The sequence below is a fragment of the Schistocerca nitens genome, chromosome 1, assembly GCF_023898315.1.
Source record: "Schistocerca nitens isolate TAMUIC-IGC-003100 chromosome 1, iqSchNite1.1, whole genome shotgun sequence".
NCBI classification, from domain to species: Eukaryota; Metazoa; Arthropoda; class Insecta; order Orthoptera; family Acrididae; genus Schistocerca; species Schistocerca nitens.
The window spans coordinates 888233449-888261277 of record NC_064614.1 but is presented as its reverse complement, the minus strand read 5'-3'; the positions used below and the strand labels follow the sequence as shown (position 1 = coordinate 888261277).

At 39.7% G+C, this 27829-nt stretch overlaps 1 protein-coding gene across 6 annotated transcripts in view; it reads right to left on the bottom strand.

Moving 5' to 3' along the window:
* The window catches only part of LOC126264017 (kinase D-interacting substrate of 220 kDa), a 403196-nt gene that overhangs the window by 2191 nt on the left and 373176 nt on the right, over nt 1–27829 (bottom strand). The window lies entirely within an intron of this gene.

The window sequence follows — 27829 nt, the reverse complement described above, 5'->3', positions numbered from 1 at the left end:
AAGTCTTTCTAACATGGCCTTCTAGGAAGCAGTCTCTTGAAATAATTAAGTTTCACATTAAGCTGAACAAATTAGTGTGAACCCAGAATGTAAGTGCTAAATCTTCTGTCATTCATTCTCCAATTGTGTTCTGTGAATGTCACAATGAAGGTGAGCCTTCAGGGATTTGGAACAACATCCACACACCTGGACCACATAAAGCCAAGTGCAAAGGAATAATATGAGATGGAGTCATTACACCTGTAGTAGTCGTAGTGGTGGAAGTTGAATATTTCGCCACAGAAATATTCTCATTACTGCCCGCAAACGGAAAACAATACAATAGAATGTACGATCTAAAATGTCACTCAACTGTAAAGTCATGACAGATTATGTTGTAACAGTCTGCTTATGGTGATGACGTACAGGGTGTCTCAAACCTTTTCACTGAAGGGATAGCACAGTGGTTAGCACATTGGACTTGCATTCGGGAGGACGATGGTTCGAGCCCACATGCGGCCATCCTGATTTAGGTTTTCATTGGTTTCCCTAAATTGCTGGGATGGTTCCTTCAAAAGGGCATGGCCGCTTTCCTTCTCCAACCTTCCTTAATCTGAGCTTGTGCACCATCTCTAATGACTTCGTTGTCGAACGGACATCAAACACTAATCTCCTCCTCCCTCCTTTCAAACCTTTTGGGTCAAATTGAAACACGTGATTATGGGTCCACAACTGATTTTATTGAGATTTGGAACCAATGGTTGGAAATGCATACTTATTGTGTATTGGACATACACAGCATAACAACAACCTAACTCACAGTAACTGCTCGAAGTGATGATTGCCAGTCTCAATGCATGCAGGGTCACGGCACATGAAGTTCTGCTGCACTTTCTTAAAAGATCCCAGGTGCCTGTTGTATTAGGAGACAGGCAACTTAAACCCTAGCAAGCAGGTCTTCATCCATTTCTATGGGGGTTTCTTACACCAATGTCTTCATATAAACCTACAGGAAAAAGTTCACAGGCATGAGATCTAGTGATCATGCTGGCCATGGGACAAGACTTCCCCTCCCCTCCCTGTCCATTGACAAGGGTATGTGTTGTTAAGGTGTTCACAGACATTAACACTGAAGTGGGCTGGTGCACCATCGTGTTGAAGCCAGTTCCTTATGTGGACAACAAGAGATGCAGTCTCCAACAACTTTGGTAGCACATCTTGCAGCAACACCAGGAAACTTGGACCAGTCAAATAAGGTCCTATAAGGTGATCTTGGACAGTGCCCATCCATATGCTGACAGAGAATCACTGCTGGTGGCCACCGATGTGGGTGGCATGTGCATTGTCCTCACTCCAGACATGGCTGTTGCAACTGTTGGAAACACCATTACAGGTGAATGAGCCATCATTCCACTGTGATGGATAATCCATCAACAGAGCAGAGCTCAAAATCTGTTGGTGCCATTGCTTGCAAATATTCTTTAGGATAGGGGTGTAATACCTGTTCCACTTGCTCTCTCCACACTGTATCTTTTAAATTGTGTATTTCACAAGCAAGTTTACAGGTGCTTATTGCTAGATCTGCCACACAATCCAACATCATCTCTTCAAATTCTGGTGTTCAGACATGCCTTTGTTGGGAACTTTAGCCAGTTCTCTGTGGCGTGAATGACCCTGTCTCTCGTAAGTTGTTATTCATGGAGATAAACTTCTTCCAGTTAAAACAATGTGTGTTGGGACAGCATTCTCTGCACATTCTTGCTACTTCATGGGCAATATGTCCTGTTGCACCGTACATTAAATGCCTGTCTTTCAACCCTCATTATGAAAAATATTCCATCTTTGACTATGCATATGCACTGAATGCAGTAACACACTTCACCACAGACACAGCACAGCTGTCTGATGCAATGGATAGTGGTGGGTGCATGTGCGGCACAGGTTAATGGGCTGGTGCAATGCGTGCAGTCGTCCGGTGACACATGTATTATGAGCTGAGTTGGGTACAGTATGTCTGTCAGGTGATCAATGGTTTACACTTTTTATCACCTGCTGCCTGTTCCACTGTACAAGAGACACCTGGGATCTTCGTGAAAGTGTGGCAGTACTGCATGCACCATTGCTATACATGTACTGAGACTGGCGGTCATTGCTTTGAACTGTTACTGTGAGCTACATTGTTGTTATGCGGTCTATGGTGTGTGTCCATAACAACAAATTTGCATTTCTGTACATTGATCCCCTATGTAAATATAATCAGTAGTGGACCCACTATCACCTGTTTCAATCTGACCCAAACGGTTTGAGACACCTAGTGGACTACAAATCTTTCACATGCATACTGAATACTTTTTTATTTATGGCTATCATAGACATATGATTTTGAGGTAAGTAACAACAAATGCATTTTATGATATTGTTAATGAGAATTTGATAATACACAAGGTAATATACCAATAATTGACCTCGTAAACATGCTGAAATGAGTCTGGAGCACACAATTTAGAGAGGATGGGAGAAAAACTCTTGGATGAATGTTACTGACAAATGAATCTTCCTGAAAGAAGAATGTGACAGTGAAAATGAAAAGCAAAGGGGCTTTGTTCACACAATTTATTGAAAGCTAGGGGAAGACTGCCATATAATATCCTCTTATCTCCTTCTCAGTGTTTGAAAAACACACACACACACACACACACACACACACACACACACACACACAAAAATAAGCATTGGTGACAAAATATAACTACAAATGAAAGACGTCATTTGGATGTTTGTGGTTTAGACAATTCTCATAAATTAGGATAATTCAAATCTAATAAGGCCAGTAGTTATCTAACACTTAGTTATAACAATGCACTTAAGCCATAAAAGTTCATAAATGACATACACTATAATTATAATTCAGAAATTAATGTACGATGACTGTTTTAACACAGCTTTTGAAAGCTGGGAGTGTACAATCAATCATAAGTAACCAGATGATTAACAATAAATAATTAAAAAAATGGAACTGCAACATTAATATTAAAAACATGATATTACAGCTACTAATCAGGAACTATGTATACAAAGTTAAACAAATGGTCACACAGATTCACATGGAACACATTGAGACAAATATTCTGCTAGGCATTTTATCGACACTAACAAAAAAATTAATATGACAGCTATTAAATCACACACTTTATTGATACTAACAACAACATTAATCAAATATATGGACAACTAACAAACAAACACATTTTAAATGCAACAGCATCTACAGTAAAGGAGGATTAGGAACAGAGGACTACCTCATTTAGCAATGCTGTTGCTAGGTTCACTGTAGTCATGTAACTGACCAGCTCTAGAGGAGGACATCACCCAAAAGCTTAGTAACATTTTCAGTCTTCTTTATGTGCTTGTTAACTGCTCAATACCCCAATTGTACTATAAGTTGTTACATGTACTCTTTTCATTTTTTGTATTCGACCCAAAAACTTGCATCATCATATGCATCATTTACAGTTTACAATTATGGAATGTCGTGCTTTATCATCAAAATATATTTTCCTTTGTAGTGTTCTGTGACATATTTTTGTGCAGATTTAAAAACTGCTTCTCTGTTGCCTTGTCTTCATCAATACACGCTAATAAAAAGGATGAAAAAACTTCAGGCACTTTAGACACACATTCTAAACATATGTGTGCAGTGTATCTATTATATTAGTTAGATACAGAGAGGAACATCATCTGAAAGCTTGGCAATGCTTCCAGAAAAATCTTAAGCTTTTAACAACTCAAAAATTTAAAAAAAATTATAGAAGATACTCTACCATGAATAAAGATGACATTGCAGTGTAGACAGTAATAAAGTTAGTAACAAGAAATCACCAACAGCTAGTATTCCTCGAAGAAATTGTGTAGAAGTATAATGATTATCAGTGAAATGACTTTAAAGAAGGGAACTATGTCCTAGAAAGACAAATTAAATTCTGCAATAAATCTATTCTTAATAATGTTCATATATGTGGAATATTTACTTTCATTCCCTTCCATTATTTATATTCCAACAAGGACTTGCCATTGATGAATGTTTACAAGTTTTGAGTAGCTTGAAAGAAAGCTGACGTTTATAACCATGAGAGGCATGTTTAGGTAGCGTAAAACCACTGTAAAATTCAGTATCCAATAATCGGAGATGCTACAGTGAAGGTGCATTACTTTACAGCAAAAGATAAACAGCCTCAACCAAAATTTGAGAACATTCCATTCATTCCCATTAACATTAATGCAAAGCTGAAAAACACAGACATTTGGGATGTTGATAGCTGTAGATTTTTTTTTCCTTTTTTCTCTTCTTCTTCTTCTTCTAGTTTCTCCAACAACTACAAGAATATGTGTATTGTTAATCAGTGACTGAACTTTATGTTTCCCATGACAAATACTAATATAGTCCATATTCTGTGACAGTCCAGTCATGAACTATTCTGATGCTAATTGTATGCAACAATGAGATACCATAGTTGTGTTGGATGGGCTTCAATGTGTGGTATTAATCACATTAGAGGAAAATAACTGTCAAGTGTAATTAATATTAGTCAATATTTTGGCTTATACTATGTTAATAAATACTATTTGGTCTGACAGTCTTTCCCTCAGTCTAGTCTCCTGATACAAATTACACCTAAATGACCATGCATGACTATAAATATTAGGTACCATATTTTAACATGTCCTAATTGGTTTGCAAATCATTGCTGCAATCGCTATTCTTAGGTTAGCTTGATTTTCACTGTCCTTCAATTCTTGTATTTTTGGGCAAGAGCTTTCTTATTTTCATTTCTTATCACATACGTCTCTCCACAACAAATTCAGAAGAATGATCTAGTAGGAACACACTTTGTTGAGCAATCTGTTATTTTTGACACATAGTTGTGTAGTTACGCATTGCTCTTCAAAATGCATAATTTGGGATAGGTGAATTTGTTCAATAAGCACAGAGAGATCAGATCAAATACTTTATTTTTATGATGTTGGCAAAACAGTGGTTTCAGCCTCAGCACACCTGAACACTGCATAACACATTGGGGGGAGCAGTACATGTTGTACTATCATCAACATTTTTTTCAGTGGAGTAATGCGAGGTGTGTTGTGTGCATCTTGCCAGTTGACACTGGAGAGGGTTATCTATTGCAACTGTGATGTAAAAAAAAGCAGTCTGATTAAGGGCAGGAGTACTAGAACATGACTGAACAAATAATTTTAATGTGTAACAAACAAAAGAATTCTTGTTCAGAAAATAGAATTCTCACTGATGCCCAGTATAAAGTTAGCAAAACTAAATCTATCACTATTGCCATTAATAATTGTCTACAGTATCATTTACAGATACTGGACTAATATCAAAATGTTACTGGTATTTTTTAAAAGATGAATACAGTTTTTGACATCATATACCACACAACTCTGTTGTAAAAACTAAGTATGATATCAGAAGCACTGCATTAAAACAGTTCACCTTTGGAAGAAAAAGGTACATATAAAACAGAAATAAATAATAAATTAGAACACATTTCTCAGATGCTGAATAGCAGCAAAACAGAGACTCTCAAGAATTCATTCTTGGACCAATCATGTTCCTTCTGTGCAGAAATTATCTTGATCTGAATATTGAGTCATAAGCAGATATCCTGTTTGCAGATGGCACTAGCATATTTGCTAAACCAAACATGCAAAGTCAACTATAGTGCAGAGACTATAATGTGGCAGTTGGGTAAATGAGAATTTAGACTGTCTGAGGGGTGCCAGTAAGTGCAGGAGAACAAGCCCCAGCTCCCTCCTTCAGGGCAGCCAGCCTGCACCCGTGTTCTATGTGTTAGACCACTGTCAAATATCTAAAGGGGCACCACATACTCAACATGTATTGTGCAATAATACTGACCATCTGAGACAGGTATTGACAGTTTGCGCAACGTATGGACATAGACAGCAGAACTTTAAAAATATTGACAGTCAACTCGTATATTGTGCAATATATTGTACCCTCCAAGGATGGTATTGCTTTTGAGACCAGGACAAATTCATTTCATTCACAAACAACTGAAAAATAAATAAACTATCAAGTATCAGGAAGGAAGTGGACTGGAGGCTGGTTAAAGCATCTTGCTGTACTATGAGAAATGAAATTCCTGATCGTTTAGGAATTGCCATGTATCTCTTTGTCCACAAAACCAGAGAAGACTGAAGATCACGGTGTCGTGACAGTTTTTGTACAACAGTTGTCACAGTATGGACAAGAGCTCACATAAGCTTTTTATCGGTAATCAGTAAATGATTGTTTTATTTCTGTTGTAACTGTTGTTGCAATAGAGAAAAACATAGATAACAGCACCTGTACACAATAAATTACACACATAATTTCTGTTTGTGTTTCACAAGGCAAGCAACCGAATCACAGTGCATATGTTCCACTTTGTCAAGCACTGAGATGTTCACTATGAAGACAACGTTCTAACTGATCTCCCCCCATCCATTTTTGTGCAGTATATTGGCACAAAATTATTGGGTAAGGGCCCCTTCAGTATTTAGGTGTAACAATGAATGGCACCCTCATAAAAACCACTTCATAAACAGCAAACAGAAAATATCAGAAACAACATCCTTTGCAGATGGACTGGCACCAATTGGGGTACAAAACCAGAGGCGTCAAGAACTTCAACCCTGGCTCTGTGCCATTCAGCTGTATGGTATGTTTGCTTTGTTTGGTAGAGATCCAGTCATGCTAAACAAGTTGATACTTCTCTGAATGAATCGCGTCAACTCATCTCTGCTCGCCTGAAAACAACACCATATAACAAAGTTTCCTCTTTAGCAGAAATCACCCCACTAGATATTAGAGAGAAGCTGCATCTGTGAACGAGAGATCAAAAGCATTCTCCTCATGCATGTACCCATTACATGGACATTAACATGCCCAACAAGAACTAATGTCTAGTAGTAGTTTCCGCCATACAAGTGAACATCTAAATGAACCTCCTTTGACTGCAAGGTTAAGACTGTGGATGGTAGGAAACACTAACTTCGCTGGTTCGATGCTATCAACCAAACATGCCTCCCTTCCTGAGACACTGGTCCACATGTAAATCTTGAAACAGATTTCGTACTAGTGTTGGCAGATAAAGAGTGAGTATGTTAAAGGAGGGCTTCCCTAGTTCATTTAGGTTCTGAGTGTATGGTGAACATCAAACCATGAACTGCAACTAGTAGACTTCAAGATGTACAGTAAAGGATTTGGTGGCAGCAACACCTAATGTCAGTGATATGGAAAAATTCTGTGCGGAAATTATTTGATATTTGTCATTAACTACCAATGTGTACTGCAATTTGTATTTTTATCATTGCTTGCTTCAGGTAAGAATAAATAAACAGCCTCTAATCACTGACAGACTATTTGGTTCTTAAGAACAAGGTCTCTAGTATTTCTAGGCAAATATAATTTATTTTGTAGCTTCATGACAGATTATAACTGTGCACTAGAGGGGGACTCAAATCCATGATCCTGCCTTCTTCATTTAATTTATTTATTGCAATATTCAAGTTTGTAATTTGAAGGGGGGGAGGGGGGGGGGGAATTCCAGTGCCTCACCTAAGACCTGTCTCCTTACTGATCTGTGATAAACTTAAAAATCAGTGAACATGTGTTGCGTGGAAAAATCATCCTTGGTTCAGCATTGTAAACATAAACACAATTACAAATGCAGCAATTGAAAATCCTTGACGGAATATAAATAATTTATGGGATAAAGGTAACATCTACATCTACATCTACATTTATACTCCGCAAGCCACCCAACGGTGTGTGGCGGAGGGCACTTTACGTGCCACTGTCATTACCTCCCTTTCCTGTTCCAGTCGCGTATGGTTCGCGGGAAGAACGACTGTCTGAAAGCCTCCGTGCGCGCTCTAATCTCTCTAATTTTACATTTGTGATCTCCTCGGGAGGTATAAGTAGGGGGAAGCAATATATTCGATACCTCATCCAGAAACGCACCCTCTCGAAACCTGGCGAGCAAGCTACACCGCGCCGGCCGGAGTGGCCGTGCGGTTAAAGGCGCTGCAGTCTGGAACCGCAAGACCGCTACGGTCGCAGGTTCGAATCCTGCCTCGGGCATGGATGTTTGTGATGTCCTTAGGTTAGTTAGGTTTAACTAGTTCTAAGTTCTAGGGGACTAATAACCTCAGCAGTTGAGTCCCATAGTGCTCAGAGCCATTTTTTGAAGCTACACCGCGATGCAGAGCGCCTCTCTTGCAGAGTCTGCCACTTGAGTGTATTAAACATCTCCGTAACACTATCACGGTTACCAAATAACCCTGTGACGAAACGCGCCGCTCTTCTTTGGATCTTCTCTATCTCCTCCGTCAACCCGATCTGGTACGGATCCCACACTGATGAGCAATACTCAAGTATAGGTCAAACGAGTGTTTTGTAAGCCACCTCCTTTGTTGATGGACTACATTTTCTAAGCACTCTACCAATGAATCTCAACCTGGTACCCGCCTTACCAACAATTAATTTTATATGATCATTCCACTTCAAATCGTCCCGCACGCATACTCCCAGATATTTTACAGAAGTAACTGCTACCAGTGTTTGTTCCGCTATCATATAATCATACAATAAAGGATCCTTCTTTCTATGTATTCGCAATACATTACATTTGTCTATGTTAAGGGACAGTTGCCACTCCCTGCACGAAGTGCCTATCCGCTGCAGATCTTCCTGCATTTCGCTACAATTTTCTAACGCTGCAACTTCTCTGTATACTACTGCATCATCCACGAAAAGCCTCATGGAACTTCCGACACTATCTACTAGGTCATTTATATATATTGTGAAAAGCAATGGTCCCATAACACTCCCCTGTGGCACGCCAGAGGTTACTTTAACGTCTGTAGACGTCTCTCCATTGATAACAACATGCTGTGTTCTGTTTGCTAAAAACTCTTCAATCCAGCCACACAGCAGGTCTGATATATCGTAGGCTCTTACTTTGTTTATCAGGCGACAGTGCGGAACTGTATCGAACGCCTTCCGGAAGTCAAGAAAAATAGCATCTACCTGGGAGCCGGTATCTAATATTTTCTGGGTCTCGTGAACAAATAAAGCGAGTTGGGTCTCACACGATCGCTGTTTACGGAATCCATGTTGATTCCTACAGAGTAGATTCTGGGTTTCCAAAAACGACGTGATACTCGAGCAAAAAACATGTTCTAAAATTCTACAACAGATCGATGACCCTTCTTGAAGACTGGGACTACCTGTGCTCTTTTCCAATCATTTGGAACCCTCCGTTCCTCTAGAGACTTGCGGTATATGGCTGTTAGAAGGGGGGCAAGTTCTATAGTACGTTTTTGACCGTGTGACATGAATAGTTATCCTGCTGGAAGATAGTCATCATTGCTGGAGAAGACACCAAGCATGAAGGGATGCATGTGGTCTGCACTGACCTCATCAAATAGTTGAAGTGCTAATAATCGATAGGCAAACAAGGTATAACTTTGCTGCCTTATAGAGAAATCCATATCAGTCTTAAGAGTACACTCTCTCACTCTCTCTCTCTCTCTCTCTCTCACACACACACACACACACACACACACACACACACACCACTACATATTCCAGCTGACATGAATATATGTGTGTGTGTGTGTGTGTGTGTGTGTGTGTGTGTGTGTGTGTGTGTGTGAGGGGGGGAGGAGGGGGAGTGGTTTCACTCCTTAAATTTTACATGCTGTAAATATGACTATACATACTTATACTGGCTGTTTCTGTCCCTACCCTAAAATGTGCATAAACTCCAAAACACACTATCATAAGGTGTACTTCACTTGAAAAAAAAAAAAAAAAAAAAAAGAGGGTGAGAAAAAGAAAGGTAGAAGAGATCCAGGAATACCTTTTACAAGATCCATCCTTTGTCTCCATACCAATATACCCTAAAATGCCCTTGTTATATTCTTTGTCTGCATACCTGGCAATGAAATTAACTTGTCTTACACTAAAATGCTTGGCACTGTATGAACCAAAAGTCTAACAGGTTTTCTCTTAATTACAGGCCACACAAAATTTAGGAGGACAATCATGTCTTACTCCGACTTTATCAGTGTCGAAGTGCAGCATTGTAGTATAATTATTGTAGTTACAATTTACCACTGATTGCTTATACACTGATGAGCCAAAACAATACACCACCTACTTAACAGCATGTTGGTCCACATTTGGAATGCAATATAATTCTGCATGGAACAGAAGTCCTTGGTAGGTTTCCAGAGGCTTAGGGCCCAAATGTCTAAGCATGTCACCCAATTCCTATAAATTATGGGTTGATGATTTGTGGGAGTGGGTGTGGCTCCTGATCGCATCCCAGATAAGTTTCATTGTGTTCAGATCAGGCAAAATATGGTTGTCGAGACTTCAATGTGAGTTCACTTGTGCTCCTCAAATCACTATAGTACGTTTGTGACCGTGTGACATGAATAGTTATCCTGCTGGAAGATAGTCATCATTGCTGGAGAAGACACCAAGCATGAAGGGATGCATGTGGTCTGCACTGACATTCCCACAGTTTACAGCTGTCATGGTGACTTTGACTAATTGCAGAAGTCCCATGGAAGACCAGCTAAAGCCCCCAAAGCATGAGATTTTCCCCCACCAGCCTGTGTCACTGGTACAGTGCATGTTAAAAGCAACCATTAGTCTGGATGGAGGTGTGACCACCAACTAAGCGTTACAAGAAACACTACTAATCCAACTAGGTGACAAATTTCCTTTTATTTAAGGTTCAATCTCAATGACTGTATGCCTCCTGAATTTGTAATTGACAGTGTCATTGGACCAACATAGCGATACGTAAGGGTGGTTTGTTGTGGGGCCACACAATCCGCAATGTGCACAGAACAGTCTGCTCCAAAACACTTGTGCCTGCATCAGTACTGTACTCAGTCACCAGATTTGCACAGACTGCTGCTGGCTTTACAGAACAGGCAAGCCTCTGACCTCCCCATTCTGTGATGAGCCCCTTGTTGCCTGCTCACGGTTTCACCGTCCTTCAACCAATTTCTGTAACAGCTGACCAACTTCACTATTTCCAAGATGCTTGTTCTCAGGCACCAGACCATGACAATCCGCCCTTTGCAAGTGTCATTTATGCCTGTCGCTTTCTCCCTAACAATGATTCCCCATTAATCTCTGCTCCATTAATTTGCTGTCTTTGCTGCATCACATGCCTGCTACACCACCAGGTGGCATTCGATCTCCGATGCGCAGTGATCATAATATTTTGGTTTTGTGTATATGCATTCCAGCACTGTTCATACAAATGGATATCACTTCCTCAGTGTTAGATATTTTACTGTTGTGACACAGATTGTTTTAGTACTCAAAATTTTTTCATACATTTTTCTGAGAACTTTTTTTATTATCTTTCCAAAATTTTTAGGCTATTATTAGTCATTGATTCACTTACTGTTGCTCCCTGCACACTTTATGAATATGTGCTGTGGGATCTGACAGCCATCATTGCACTGCTCAATAAGGATGGAAAAAGCCAAAAATGCAAGTAAAAGGAAAAGATACACATCAAAGGAATATGATGCAGCAAGGTGAGAAATAGCAACTTATTAATCTTTGCGCAGAAAACAAAGAATTATATAAATCTGAGAACAGAAAATTAGGAAGACCAAGAGGGAAGAGTCCCTACACTACTGAACAATAATTAGTTGTGTCCTGTTAGTGTACAACTTTTTATTGAACTTCAATTGTTCTCTTATGCCATAACATCACCTCAGTACCAGTGGATGAGTAATTTATTACAGAAATTCTCTTGTGCACCACTGGAAAATGTCATGTAAGAGATCCGAAATGGGAGTGATGATGCAAATTTGAATATATATCAGGTATCTTCAATTAGGAGGTCACCTCGACAATAGGCCTCATTTAAGTCCATACACAACTGCAGTCATACAATGTCTTTACCTCACCTCTACTCCACAAGGAACTTCAAGGTGTGTACCATGGATTATCTAAAATACCTCATTCCTAGTTGCATTCACAAGTAGGGTCCAAGCAGACAGACAGGATGGAGTGGGCAGGGGGGAGGGGGGGAGGGGGGGAGGGGGGGGAGGTAGTTGTCTAATTATTGGAATTTCCAATGTTAAGAGCATCCAGGACCAGGAACAAATCCAATGTGCTCTTGGTATGTCTACCGGGTCACGTCGTACAAGATATGGACCAGGCCCTGCCTGTGGCTATTGAGTGTGCAGGGAGCACTACACTGCAAACTGCGCCTCACATAAGCAGTAATGTCTGTTGTTTCAGTTCTGAGGCCATCCTCAGTTCAAACAGGCAGTGGAAAGAAATCCAATGTGCACCTGTTATGTCTGCTGGGGGAGCCTCATTCAAGATATGGAGGATGCCCTATCTGTTGCTATCAAGCATACAGGGTGCGGTGGTCTGCAAATTGTGGCTCACATTGGCACCAATGATACCTGTCACATGGGTTCTGAGGCCATCCTCATTTCATACAGTTGGATGGTAGAAGTGGTAAAGACGGCTGGCTTCATCTGCCAGGTGCACGCAGAGCTCACAATTTCAAGCATTGTTTCCAGAATTGATAGGGGTCCTTTGCTTTAGAGCCAAGTGAAGGTTCTCAACCAAAGGCTCAGTCAATTCTGTGATGGTCTTGGCTGCAGATTTCTGGCCCTGCAGTATGGTGTGAGGAATTGTAAGACTCCCCTTGGATACGTCAGGGGTGCACTACACAGAGGAAGCAGCTACTCAAGTAGCAGAGTACTTGTGGAGTGCACATAGTGGTTCTTTAGGCTAAGCGGTAGTTTGAGATCCTCTGATGAATGCTCACCAGTCGATAAACAGACAGCAAAATCAGAATCTACATGTATAGCCTAGCCTCATGATTACTCTGCAATTCACAATTAAATGACCGGCAGAGGATTCATTGAACCACCTTCAAGCTATTTCTCTACTGTTCTGCTTTCAAACAGTGTGTAAACAAACACATATTTTTTGTGCAAACCCTGATCTCTCTCTCTCTCTCTCTCTCTCTCTCTCTCTCTCTCTCTCTCTCTCTCTCTCTCTCTCACACACACACACACACACACACACACACACACACACGTACATACGCCTATCTACGACTCAGCATCTCTGTTACATGGTGAGTAGCAACTTTCCTTCTCATAATACTGTTGCATTCCATCCTGGATTTTCCATTGTTTGATAGTCTTTGGTTTGCTTTACCCCAGCATTATCAATGTGATTTTCCCAATTTAAGTTATTCGTGATTGTAATGCCTGAGTATTCAGTTGAATTTTGAGTTGCGTGAATCATCAAATAACTGAAATTTAATGGATTATTTTTGGTACTCATGTGGATGACTTCAAACTTTTCATTATTTATAGTCGATTGCCACTTTTTGCACCATATAGGGTTAATTATTGGATTTTTTTACCAGCCACCTGATTTCGCTGTGACAGTTTTAGAATTACCCAAAGAAAGTCTGTGCTCAGTAGCACGGGAATACCCGGGGCATTGAATACTAGTTGGTGGTGACTTTAACCTACTAAGTGTAGACCATTGCAGGTGGTATGGTCAAACAGTCTTTTGAAATATTTTTTAACCTGTTTTCCAAAAACTGAATTGAGAAGCTAGTCACAATGAGAATATTTTAGACCTAGCCTAAAACTGGTCTGACTTTAGGAACAGTGACGACAGAGACAGGGATTAGGGATCACAATGTCATCATAATGACACTAGCAATTGAAGTTAGTAAATCTATCAAGTAGGCTAGGAAAATACTTTTGCTAGAAAGGGCAGTTCAGCTGTTGTTGGCATCCCTCTTAGAAAATAAAGGGATATAATTTAGTTCCAATATAATGGACATAGAGGAATTACATGCAAAGTCTAAATGGATTACAAATCACACACTGGAAAATCATGTGCAGAGCAAGTGAATTAAGGACAGAAAAGACTCACTGTGGATTAATAACAAAATTCAGAAATTGCTCAGGAAGCAGACAGTACTGCATTCTCAATTCAAAAAAGAATGCTTCATGAAGCATATAACACCTACCACCATCATGCCTTAGTAAAAGATCCTGCTGCGAAAACAAGAAAATTCTGGTCCTACATAAATTCGGTAAGTGGTTTGAAGGCTTCTATCCAGTCACTTGTTGACCAGTCTGGTGTGGTAAAAGAAAATAGCAAAAGGACTGAAGTTTTAAATCTCACATTTACGAATTCATTCATGCAGAAGGAATGTACAAATATACCATAGTACAAAGTCCCAAGTGACTGGATAAAAGCACAGGTGGCTCCTGTACAAAAGAAGGGTAAATAATGGACTGGTAAAATTACAGACCAATATCCTTAACAGCAGTCTCAGCAGAATTCTTGAACATATTCTCAGTTCAAATTAATACATGTTTTTGTGATGGAAGACCTTCTTTCCACAAATCAGCACACATTTAGAAAGCACCTCTTGTGCAAAACTCAGCTTGCCTTTTCCTCACACTTCCAGTGAACCAATGATGTAGAGCAACAGGCGGATTCCATAATTCTGGACTTCCAGAAAGGGTTTCACAAAGTGCCCCACTGCAGACTGTTAGAAAAGGTACAAGCATACAGAATAGGATCACAGATATTTGAATGGCTCAAAGACTTCTTAAGTAACAGAACCTAGAATGTTGCCCTCGACCGTGAGTTTTCATCAGGGACAAGGGTATCGTAAGGAGTACCCCCAGAGAAGTGTGACAGGGCCACTCTTATTCTCTATAAACATAAATGATATGATGAAAAGGATGAGCAGCAATCTGCAGCTGTTTGCTGATGATGCTGTGTTGTAGATATCTAAGTGTAACATTGCAAAATGATATGAAATGGAAGAACCATATAAGGATGGCAGTAGGGAAATCAAATGGTCCACTTCAGTTTATTGGGAGAATTTTAGGAAAGTGTGGTTCATCTGTGAAGGGGATTGTATATAAAACATTAGTGTGACAAATTCTTGATTACTATTCAAGTGTTTGAATCCCCACTAGGTCATATTAAAGAAGACATCAAAGTAGTTCACAGGTGGGTTGCTAGATTGTTACCGGCAGGCTCAGTCACTATGCATGTATAATGGAGGTGCATCATGAACTCAAATAGGAATTCCTGGAGAGAATAGCATGCCCTTCCCAGAGAACACTATTAAGAAAATTTTGAGAACCAGCATTTGAAGCTGACTGCAGAGCAATTCGCCTGCCACCAACATATGTTTCGCATAAGGATCATGGAGATAAAGACACGAGAAATTAGGGCTTATACAGAGGCATATAGATAGTCTTTCTTGCCTCTTTGTACTTGCAAGTGGAACAGGAAATGAAACAATTTCTGCCAAAATCAGCAGAATTCTCCTCAAACATAGCTTTAAGAATGTTTTCCATCCACCCAACAAGATTAAGGCTGTGCTAGGGAGTGTGAAGGATGATCAGCATCTACAGAAACCAGGCATTTACCATGTACCATCTGAATGTGGTACAACATACATCAGCCACAGGCATCCATGTCCATGATTGCTGAGCATTATTTAAGAACTTAGTCACACTATGAACTACAAGGATGCCAAGATTCTAGCACAGACATCAAGATACTGGCACAGCATTATCAGAGAACCTATTGAGATTAAGGTTGTGGACAATCTCATTAACCAGGACACCAGTTTCCAGCTGAGCTCAGCTTGGAACCTGGCATTTGATCCTCTGCAGATACAACAGAGGCAACATCAAGTCCCCAAGGGACACAAGTATGAAGACAGAGTTAGAGATGACAGCTCTGTACATCTAACAAAGGATGCATGTGAAACAGTACCTCAGACAACAGACACAATACCTGAGGACATTCCTCTGAGTCTCAGGCAGCAATTTGAACACCATTGGCCTGCAGCCACTCCTGGGGGTACGGGGGTTGGGTGGGAATGGGGAGGGGGGGAGGGAGGACTTCGGACGGAACACCTAACATGCCACACCCCAGTAACAGAATGTCCTAAGTCACTGAAGGACTTAAATGATGACAATCTGAAGATAAAACATCTAGCACGGGTTGGACGTCATTCAGAACTTAATTCAGCAATATTGACAATGGATGATAACCACAAAGTATGCGCACAGTGTTCAGAGGAGCTGTGGCAAGAATAAAACATTAAAGCTGCAGCTATTGGTTGGTGCACAGCATGGACAGAATGCTGGACATGGCACGGACTGCAGAGGGAGCACCTGTATACCAGACTTGTTCCACACTGGAATCAGTATCAGACAGCACCTGAAGAAGATGTCATGCAGTTGAAATATCGTGCAGGAAAGATGCAAATGACCAGCAGAAACATAATTATTCAACATGGCAATTTTCACTCTGTTTACCATATTTGTTTTTATTTGACAAGAACAAGTTAAATGTCAACTGATAAAGAACTCATGCCCCAAAACTGACACCGAATTGTATTTTTGTGAATCATTAGCCTGTCATGAAGAGTCACAGTGGCCATGCTATTTAAATGAGCTACTGAGACATTTACTTTGTTCAGGATTAAAAATTTGTTTTATAACATCATATTTCACACTAGAAAAATGTCAGGCACTGATGTGTGTAAATAATAACTTCACTATTAGTATCAATTAATTTAGCTTCAAGCCTTACATTTGATGCTCATACTGCTCAAAAATAGAAGTGCTCCGCATGTTCTCTCCCTCAAAGGAAGATGTAAGCCTATATAAATAAATATGACTTGGCTTTTTTTAATGGTAATAATGAATGACACGCTGAAGAAGAAAAGCAAGATAATATTTGCCTAATGGATGCAGAAAAACTTAAAAATCACTCAATGAATTGGTTACATAGTAAATTTGTCTAACAGATTTAAAGCTTGTCTACATTTTGTGCTTTATGAGAACATACAATTAATGATGATTTGATATGGTTATGATGGAATTTTTTTTTCCATACCACTGTGTCAAAGCTTTAATTAGGTATTTAATCATCAAAAATAACTGCTCTTAAACACTCTAATAAGAAAAATTAGAGTTTAAAATCCCATCAATGATGAGGTCATTAAAGGAAGACAACAGCTCAGGGTTAAGAACAAGAGGGCAGGAATTCAACCATTGTCTTTCACAGGAGACATCATAGAAGCCACCTTACGTAATTTTGGAGAAAACAAGGAAAACCAATATCTATATAGCAGAATGGGGATTTAAACCACACTACTTCTAAATGAGAGGCCAGTGAAAACATTACTGGGCTAACTCACTCTGTTCTCATCCTTTGCATTATCCCCTTGTCACAAAACTTGAAACTGTAATTAAAACAGGTTTTGGAGATTTTTGCGTGTTCTTAATTGCATAAACACTTGATTATATAACTAGCTGTCTTGCCCTATTTTGAACCGTTATTGCTATAATCAAATGACCTTCATGTCCTTTTAGGGAGCCTGAGCTTTCATTTTTGGCTCCTCTTGCATGGAAAATTAACAGGTTGATTTTTGCCCCAGTTATTTAAAATTTCTTGTGGTTCTATATTGTGTTTTACTAATGACAAAAGAAGAGCATTGCAAATATATATACAAATCGAACAATGGGAAATCCAGGATGGACTGTAACAATATTATGAGAAGGAAAGGTGCTTCTCACCATATAGCTAAGATGCTGAGTCGCAGATGGGCACAACAAAAAGACTCTCACAATTATAGCTTTCGGCCATTATGGCCTTCATCAACAAAACACAAACACACACACACACACACACACACACACACACACACACACAAACACACACACCAGTCTCTGGCAAAAACCACACTCAGTGCCATCCACAGAACCTACACAATATACTCACCCACACCTACACAATCCCTGCTCCCAAACCCTTATCTCATGGCTCATACACTGTAATGGACCTAGATGTAAGACATGTCCCATACATCCTCCCACCTACACGTACTCCAGTCTGATCACAAACATCACCTATCCCATCAAAGACAGGGCTACCTGTGAAACCAGTCATGTCATCTTCAAGCTAAGCTGCAACCCTGTGCTGCACTCTAAGTGGGCATGAATGGCCACTGACAAACTGTGGCCAAGACCAACACCAGCTTTTCTGAATTGCACAGTTGGGAACTCTCCTTGCAATACATCCTGCATTCCCGTAAACCTTCTGGCCTCAACCTACATTAGCCATTGTCTTTACCCGTTCAGCCTCCCTGTTCCCATTCCAGCACCATACAGCCCTCATTCCACCATCGCACCCAGTCTTTTTACTTCTCTCCTTTTCCGCTAACCCCACCCCACCTCTCCATTCACCACTGTCTAAACTTCTAACTGCAAATAGCTGCTCTGCCCTCTCTCCACCTTGTCCCTGTCTGTCCCCCAGCAGCACTGCACTGTCCACCACCCCTGTCCAACTGTCCCTCTCCTCCCCTATCCCAGCCTCCCTATCCCAGCCTCCCTATCCCAGCCTCCACCCAGTTGCCACTCCCATCATGCACTGGTGCTGCTCTGCTCGCAGTGTGGCTACAGTTGGCTGAGATTGTAGTCACATGTGCGCAAGCTGCGTTTGTGTGTATGTGTGTGTGTGTGTGGGGGGGGGGGGGGGGGGGGGGTGTTAAGTGACAACTTTCCTTTTCATGCCATCCTGGATTTTCCATTGCTTGATTCAGTTGCTAAGTCCACTTGTTTTAATTCAAAACTGTACTTTGTTTTACAAAGAATAGAAAGAAAGAAAAAAAAAGCACTTCATTGACAATATATCAATCTTTCATAAATGCAGCTACTTCATTAAATAAATCAAACAAAAGAAGTGTCAAAAGTGATAAAAACTTGAAACCTAAACTGTCAGCAGGAGCAGATGAGGTGCCAATGGCTGTCATAATCATGATTGCTCCGAAGAGTGCATGGGCCTTCACATACACTGCCAACTTATCACTTAGTGAAGCAGTGTTTCCTGAAAGGCTGAACATCTCAAAATTAAAGCCAATTAAAAAAAAAAAAAAAAAAACACACACACACACACACACACACGAGGACATGTATAAGGTAGAAACTATTCAGTAATATTCATTCCTTCTGCCATTCTCCAGAATATTAGAAAAACTGATGAAGCACTTAATCAACAAATATCTAAATGACATAACTTACTGAACAGTAACCTGCATGGCTATCAGGCAGATAAAACACAGCAACAGCAATAATGTGCTACACTGAACAAATGATCAGAAACCATAAAAACAGCTTAGCAGGAATTCATTTAGATCCCTCCAAAGCATTTGATATCATTAATCATGGTATCCATTTACAAAAATTGAAAGCACTAGGTATTCAAGGAACAGGGAAAAAATGGTTTGAATCATACCTATAAAATTGAACACAAATTGTAGCTCTGATGTCAGCTTTTTCCAATCACAAAATCAGTTTAGTATCAGATACCCAAAAGGTGGGAATAGGAGTTCTTGGTCCTATATTATTTATTGTCTATATACGAGGGTGGTTTGAAAAGTTCTCGGAATCACTCTGAGAGGTCAGCACTAGTGCAACAAGTTGTTCACATGATATTCATTGGATTTTTGCCTGTAAACATGTGCCACGTCAGTGCTCTTAGAAGAGAGCTGTGGTGGTGACGTGGTTCTGTTGTTGTTCCCGCATAGTGATTTGCAAAGATGGAAAAAATTGAGACTGAGCAGTGACTAAGTACTTCATGAAGAAAGGTATAAAAGCAAAGGACATTCATGCCGATTTCCAGAATACACTGGAGGACTCTGCTCCTTCACATTCGACTGTTGCCAAGTGGACAAATGAATTTAAATTTGGTCACGATAGCTTAGATGATGACCTGCACAGTGGTCGGCCAAAATGTGTCACTAATCCATAAATCACTGCAAAAGTGCACAAAATGTTCATGGAGGATCGCCAGTTAAAAGTGCGTGAAATTGCTCATGCTTGCCAGATATCATCTGAAAGGGTATATCACATTTTAACTGAAGAATTAGAAATGAAAATTTATCTGCAAGATGGGTGCAGCAACTCTTGACGCTGGATCAAACACACATGAGAATGGACATATCGGAACAATGTTTGGCCCGTTTCAGGAGAAACAAACAAGATTTTTTGTACCGGTTTGTGACCGCAGATGAAACTAGGGTGCACTACTATACCCCAGAGACAAAATAACAGACGAAGCAGTGGAAACATGCTGATTCTCCACCACCAAGGAAAGCAAAGGTAATTCCTTCAGTTGGAAAGGTCATGGCATCAGTGTTCTGGGATGCGAAGGGGATTCTGTTTGTACATTATCTCCCCACTGGGCAAACAATTACTGGAGAATACTATGGTAACCTCTTGGACAAATTGCAACAAAAGATACACAAAAAAAGGTCAGGTTTAGCAAGAAAGAAAGTCATCATCCATCAAGACAATGCGCGCCCACACGCATGCACCATTGCCATGGCAAAATTACACGAACTAAGGTACGAATTGTTGGCACACCCACCTTATTCACCTGATCTGGCTCCGTCATACTTCCTGCTCTTCCAAAAACTGAAAATTTTTCTTGATGGATGAAGATTCACTTCAAACGAAGAATTGATAGCTGGAATTCACAAATATTTTGCAGGCCTGGAGGAAACTCATTTTCGAGATGGGATCAAGGCACTGGAACATCACTGGACCATGTGCATTAATCTACATAGAGACTATATTGAAAAATAAAAATAGTTTCAGTGATGTAAGTACTTTTTTTCTATTCCATTCCAATAACTTTTCAAACCACCCTTGTAAATTACATTCACACCTCGGATAATGCAGCCAACATCATGCTGTAAGCAGATTATGTTGGTGTGATGATAAGGGTGCCAAAGTAGTTGCTGCAAACAACTACTAGTTAAGTTCTCAAATAGATCCACTTTTGGTTCAATGCCAACTGGTCCAAATTCAATGTAAGTAAGACAAGATACATACAATTATGCAGAGCAGAAAGGAAAATAGTAGCATTGGCTAAGAACGTGTCTTGGGAAAAAATCACAAAAGAAATAGAAAATAATTTTAAGGATGACAAGAAGATAATGCACTGCATATAAGGTAATGGAAGGAAGCAAAAATAAAATACTTCATAAGTCATCAACAAAGAAGAAAAATCCACGTGGAAGGGAGATTATGAAAATTGGAAAGAATACTTCCGAAATCCACATGAAGGACAGGATGAAATAAACAAACACAATTAAACCAAGGGGTACAAAAAAGTAACAGTGTCACAGAGGAAAGAGAGAATATCTGCAGGTGTTGGATGTAGAGAGAACTGTATTAGAATTGAAAAATGGCAAAGCTCCTAGAGCAGACAACATCATAGTGGAAATGATCAAAAATGCATGTCATATTGAAATTCAGTGGTTGTATAGAATAATGAGGATAGTGTGGATGTATGGAAATATTCCTGTTGATTGGACAGAGGTAATTATTGTACCTATTTTAACAAGAGTAACAAGGGCTCTGTGAGAATTACAGAGGAATAGCGTTACTCAACCATTGCATGAATATTTATGAAAAGATACTTTTACAGAAAATCAGGAACAAGATAGAAAACAACTGTGACAGCAACAACAAGGATTTGAACCTGGAAGATCAGTTATAGATGCTGCATTTACAGTTAGCCAGGTAGTAGAAAATAAATGGGAATTTGGGAAAGATATTGTAGTTGCATTAACAGATACAAAAAAGGCTTATAACACTATAAGATAGGAAGACATATGGCAGGGTCTGAACAGACTGGAATTGTCAAAAGGAACACAATTCAGAATTGGAAACATTTATATAAAATGCCTGAACTGCATGATGATAGATGACAAGAAATCAGAGTGGTTTAGAACCGACAGATGGGGTCAAAACGGCTCCTTGATATAATCATGGACAACACCATAAGGAAAGTTCATCAGGGGTCAACAGAAGCTGTTACAGGAATCAAAGGCAAGAAAATGAGCAGAAATTGGAAGAACAACAAAATACCTGGTGGAGAGTAACTGCAGAAGCAGGCATGGAAATAAGCTTAACAAAAGATGAGGTAATGAAAATCAGCAGGGGAAAAATGATAAAAACTGAAGATGTAAGTTGTAACAGAAAAATTATTGAAGAAGTAGATGCTTACATGTAGCTAGGAACTAAATTAACCAACAATGGAAACATCAAGGATGAAATTTCAGAGAGGACTGAAAATTGTTCAAAATTTTATTATTGAACATTGGATGTAATTAGAAACTGGAAAATACCTGCCAGAGCAAAGATCATGACATACAAGTCCTATCACCTGTGAATCCTCGCCTATGGATCAGAATGTTGGACTTCTAACAAAGAAAGACCTAAGCAGAATACAAGTGACAGGGATACTGCGTAAGATGAGAAGTGACAGGATAATGAATGAGACAAAATGAAACCCTTCAGGTCAATCCCCTAAAAGAAACTGTGGACAGAAATAGGCTTAAACAATTTGGGCACGTTACAAGAATGGAACAAGAACAACTTCTGAGAAGATCCATAGAACGGACAGAATCTGGAAGGAGATCAACTGGAAGACCATGAACAAGAAGGAGATACTAGGTGTAGGATGATGTGAACCAAAGAGGACTGCAGTGGGAGGAAATGCTGAATGATAAAACTATGGGAGAAATGAGAAGCTTGGAAGAGGCTCTGTGAACAACCTGGATCAGCAGAAATATTTCAGGAAGAAGAAGACACAAAATTTGGGAAAATAAGACAAAATTTAAATCTTGATATGGTATTGGGTGACAAAGCAATAGACAGAGGAATATCTACAAAAATACTCGGGATTCATGTTGATGAAAACTTCAGTTTTAATGACAATGTAAAAAAACTTTGCTTAATTTTTTTTTTTTTTTTTTTTTTTTTTTTTAATACAAAAGCAGTCTACTCAAACAATATCACACATTCATCCACACACACACACACACACACACACACACACACACACACACACACATTGCAAAACTTGTATTCAGAAAACTTTAAAAAACTACTAATATCTTCACTAGATATACAGGGTGTTTGGGGAGGAAAGGTCAATATATTTTAGACAGTGATAGTATAAGTGCAGTAATTCTGAACAAAAAATGTTATACGAACATAGGTCTGCAAATGCTTCATTAGGAATGTATGGGTATTGAAAGGAACTTTAATTCTGCAAAATTGATGTGCACAACATGAACATATACGCAATACAACTGGAATGTAACGTGATTTTCTTACAAACAATACACATGCCATGCCATGTTTATGCTATGCAGCCTACCACGTATTATGGTCATGTGACGTACGTAGTATTTAGTACAATCACCTGTTACTTGCGCAGTTGCGCTGTGTAAGCCACATTGTGTAGTGTACCAGTGACAGATCGGTTAGCTGTGTAGTGTATGGCATTAACTGTGTTCATACAAGCACTGCTGACAATGCCACATGTCTACAGTAATGAGGAATACACAGATATGGTGTATGTTTATGGCTTCTGTGATGATAGTGCTACCACTACAAGAGAAGACTACCACAGGTGCTTTCTGACTCAATGATTACCTGATCACAGTGTGTTTACCAAAGTGTTTATCATTTTGCATGGAGCAGGCTCTCTTCCAAGTAGACATTTTTTGTCCAAGCATGCGCGTCAACAAAGTTTGCAAGAACAGGAAGAAATTATTGCAAGTGTTGAGCGAAGTCGCAGTACGAGCATATGAAGAATGTCCCTGTGTATGACTGTCCCACAGACACCTGTATGGGAAACATTACATGCGAAAAACCAGTATCCATTTCATATGCAGCGTGTCCAAAATCTCCACATTGGCAACAATGCCCAATGGCTTCAATTCTGGCAATGGGTAATTGAGAATACTCATTTGCTTCCATACATACTATTCACTAATGAAGCCCAGTTTTCACGACATGGAATAAACAACACAAGCAATAATCATCGATGCTCATGGGAAAATACACATGCTTCAGTGGATAGCAATTTCCAAGTTCATTTTGCCATAAATGTTTGGTGGGGCACGATTGGTAACCTTTTAATAGGTCCATTTATTATCATTCAGCGATTGACGGAAGAGAGGTACTTGCCTTTTTGGGAAATTCATTTGTGGAACTATTGAGCCGAGCAAACTGGAATGTACTTTCAACATGACAGTGCCCCTCCACATGTTACCTTATGTGTGAGGGACCATCTCAACCACACCTACCCTAATCGCTGGATTGGCCATGCCAATGCTGTTAACTGGTCTCCGAGTTCACCTGACCTTACACTTTTAGATTTCTGTTTATGGGGTTGGTCGAAATCAGAGGTGCACAATGTGAAGGCAAACACATGAGATGAACTGCTTCGTTGCATCATGGATGATGCTGAATTGATTAGGAACCAACCACACACTAACATGCATGTTGTGACGCATTATGTACTAAATGCAAAGTAAATAAACATTATGTAAAAATGTGTAACATAAGTGTACTTCTCTGTAACATTGTTTTCAAGAAAATCACATTGCGGTTCAGTTGTATTGCATATACATTCACATTGTGCACATCAATTTTGCAGAATTAAAGCTCCTTTCAGTACCCATACCTCCCAAACGAATCATTTGTGGACCTCAACACCCTGTATACCAATGTGTTTTATGTATCATACCCAACTTACTGATTTTCAGAAAAATGCTGACTTCCATATGTACAATATCTGATATAGCACAGCACTCCATACTTACAATTACTGAATGACAAAAATAAATTTAATGCAGAATTTAAAAATTTTCTACTATAACAATGTTCTTACCTGGTAAGTAGCTATACTGACCAACAACATTTTGCTGGTCATGCTTACAATAAGGCAAAACTGAAGCTACTGTATTTCAGCCTTTTACTTTTTCACTAATTGAGAGCTACTGTCCAATGTTAAATCTTTACTGAATTTTTGTTGTGTAAAAAGATTGGTTGGCTAGGGAGGACAAAAGTAAAGGCCTATGAAGAACAGGATATGAGTTTACAATAACAGAAGGACATATGTAAACATTTGAATGAGGTGCGTTGAAAAAATCTGTAATATTCATAATTTCACACCAGTGGTGTGTTGGAGCGAAATGCGGTCGGCATTCCTGCACACGCGTGTGTTTAATGAGTAACTGCTGACAGTTTATTTGTTGCATTTCTGTTAGTTATTGTTCAGTGCTATACGGAGTAGAACTTTTGTGTTGCATAGTTTGCAAATTTCAAGATGGCAGAATTAGAGGAGCAATGCCTCCGCATTAAATTTTGGTGTGAAACTCAAGAAAACCTTTCCAGACACATACCAAATGATGCTGGAAGCCTATGGTGATGAGTGTTTAAGCTGTACTTGGTGTTATTAATGGTTTGCACAGTTTAAAAATCACAAGATGAAAGTTAAAGATGACCCTCGTTCAGACACCCTTCAACATCTACCAACTACGCTCATGTCAGAAAGTCAACAAAATTGTGTGTCCCACTCAAAGACCAACTGTCCAAGAGATTGCAGAAGAATGTAACATTTCAGTTAGATCATGCCATGAAATCCTAACACTAAGTTGGAATGCATAGTATTGTCGCCAATTTCATCCCACAGCTCACGAATCAGGACCAGAAAGACCTTCACTTCACAATCTGTGAAGAGCTTTTGGATCGCGTAAATGAGAATGACATGTGTCTTAAGATAATCAAAACTGCTGATGACATGTAGGTCTATTATGATGATATTGAGACCAAGGTTCAGTCTTCACAGTGAGTCAGGAAAGTTTCTCTTAGACCAAAAATCACCCATCAGATCAGGCCAAATGTCAATGCCATGCCGACAGTTTTCTTTGACTTTGAAGGATCAGTTCATCATGAACTCACACCATAAGCACAAACTGTTAACCCATGGTACTATCGGGATGTGTTGCGATGCCTGCAAGAAAATGTGAGAAGGAAACAGCCTGAAATGTGGCAACACAATTCATGGCTCATGTCTCATAATGCACTCCCGCACATTCACCCCTGTTGGTGCATGACTATTGTACAAAAAATGAACCTCACTGTTCTGCCTCATCCTCTGTACTCTCCAGACCTGCTACCTGCGGACTTCTTTTTATTTCCAAAGTTGAAAACCTCATTGAATGGATCAAGATTTGCAACAAGAGATGAAAAGAAAAAATCACAGACAGCACTTCAAACAATCCAGCAAGAGGTGTACCAAGACTGCTTCCGAAGTGGAAACAGCACTGGGAGCAGTGTATCAATTATGGAGGAGAGCATTTCAATGGAGACCATACACAATAAGTAAAACTTAAGAGATAAAAAATTTATGGACAAGGTTCTGGAATTTTTTGAACAGACCTCATATGTACCATTTTCTTGGACGAATTTCACACAAAACTTATACGAGGGTAATACCAAAAGTAAGGTCTCCTATTTTTTTTATAAGTACATGGACCTGTTTATTTCTACAATGGCTTACATCAGTTTACAGCTTGAACATTTAGCTATTTTTCGCCTTAATCACCATTTCTGTCGATGCAGTTTTGTAGACACTGTGGAAGTTTTTGTATGCCCATGTCATATCAGCTTGCTGCCATTCTGTTCAGAAAGTTATGACCCTCTTCTTTCACCTCGTCGTCGGAGCTGAATCGCTGGGACCACAATTAACTCTGACAGGTGAGACTGTAAAAACTCAAATGGGCAATTCAGAACCGGAGAAGAGGAGTGTTGAGCAAGGGCGTACACATTCTCCATGACAACGCTTGACCACACATCGCTCGGCAAACCGTTGCTCTCCTGCAACAGTTTCTGTGGAACATAATCACCCACCCACCCTATAGTCCTGACTTGGCCCCCAGTGACTATCAACTGTTCCCTAGGTTAGAAGAACATTTGGCCGAAAAGCAATTCAGCTCCGATGATGAGGTGAAAGAAGAGGTTCATAACTTTCTGAATGGCATGGCGTCGAGCTGGTATGACATGGGCATACAAAAACTGCCACAGCGTCTACAAAAATGCATCGACAGAAATGGTTATTATGTCAAAAAATAGCTAAATGTTCAAGCTGTAAACTAATGTAAACCATTGCAGAAATAAACGGGTCTATGTAATTACAAAAAAATAGGAGACCTTACTTCTGGGATTACCCTCGTATGTACATTTGGGCAACATCCATACGTTTGTCATATAACATTTCAGTTATAAAGTTACCACAAAATGTGGGTAAATTGATCATCCTCTCTGGTACTATAATTTACTTACAGTATGTGAATCAGCAGATTTGATGTACATGTACAAACAAACAAATTATCACTGTTTCAGAAAAAAAAAATAAAAAAAAAAAAATGGACGATTCCTTCAAGAGAGAAAACTTCACAAACAGAGCACAAATAAAGTACTAGTCCATCCCTGGCCCTTATGCAAGCAGTTGTTCAGCTTTGCAGTTGCTGACAAGAGTTGTAGGATATTCTCCTGAGGGATAACATGCTAAATTCTGTCCAATTGGCACGTTAGATCATCAAAATCCCGAGCTGGTTGGAGAGCCCTGCCCATGCTCAAAAAGTTCTCAATTTGTGTGAGATCCACTGACTTTGCTGGCCAAGGCATGGTCTGGTAAGCTTGAAGACAAGCTGTAGAATCACTCACCGTGGGCGGGCCAGCGGGCATTATCATGCTGAAATTTGAGTTCACAAAGACTTGCCATGACAGACAACAAAATGAGGCGTAGAATATTGTCGGCATACTACTGTTTTGG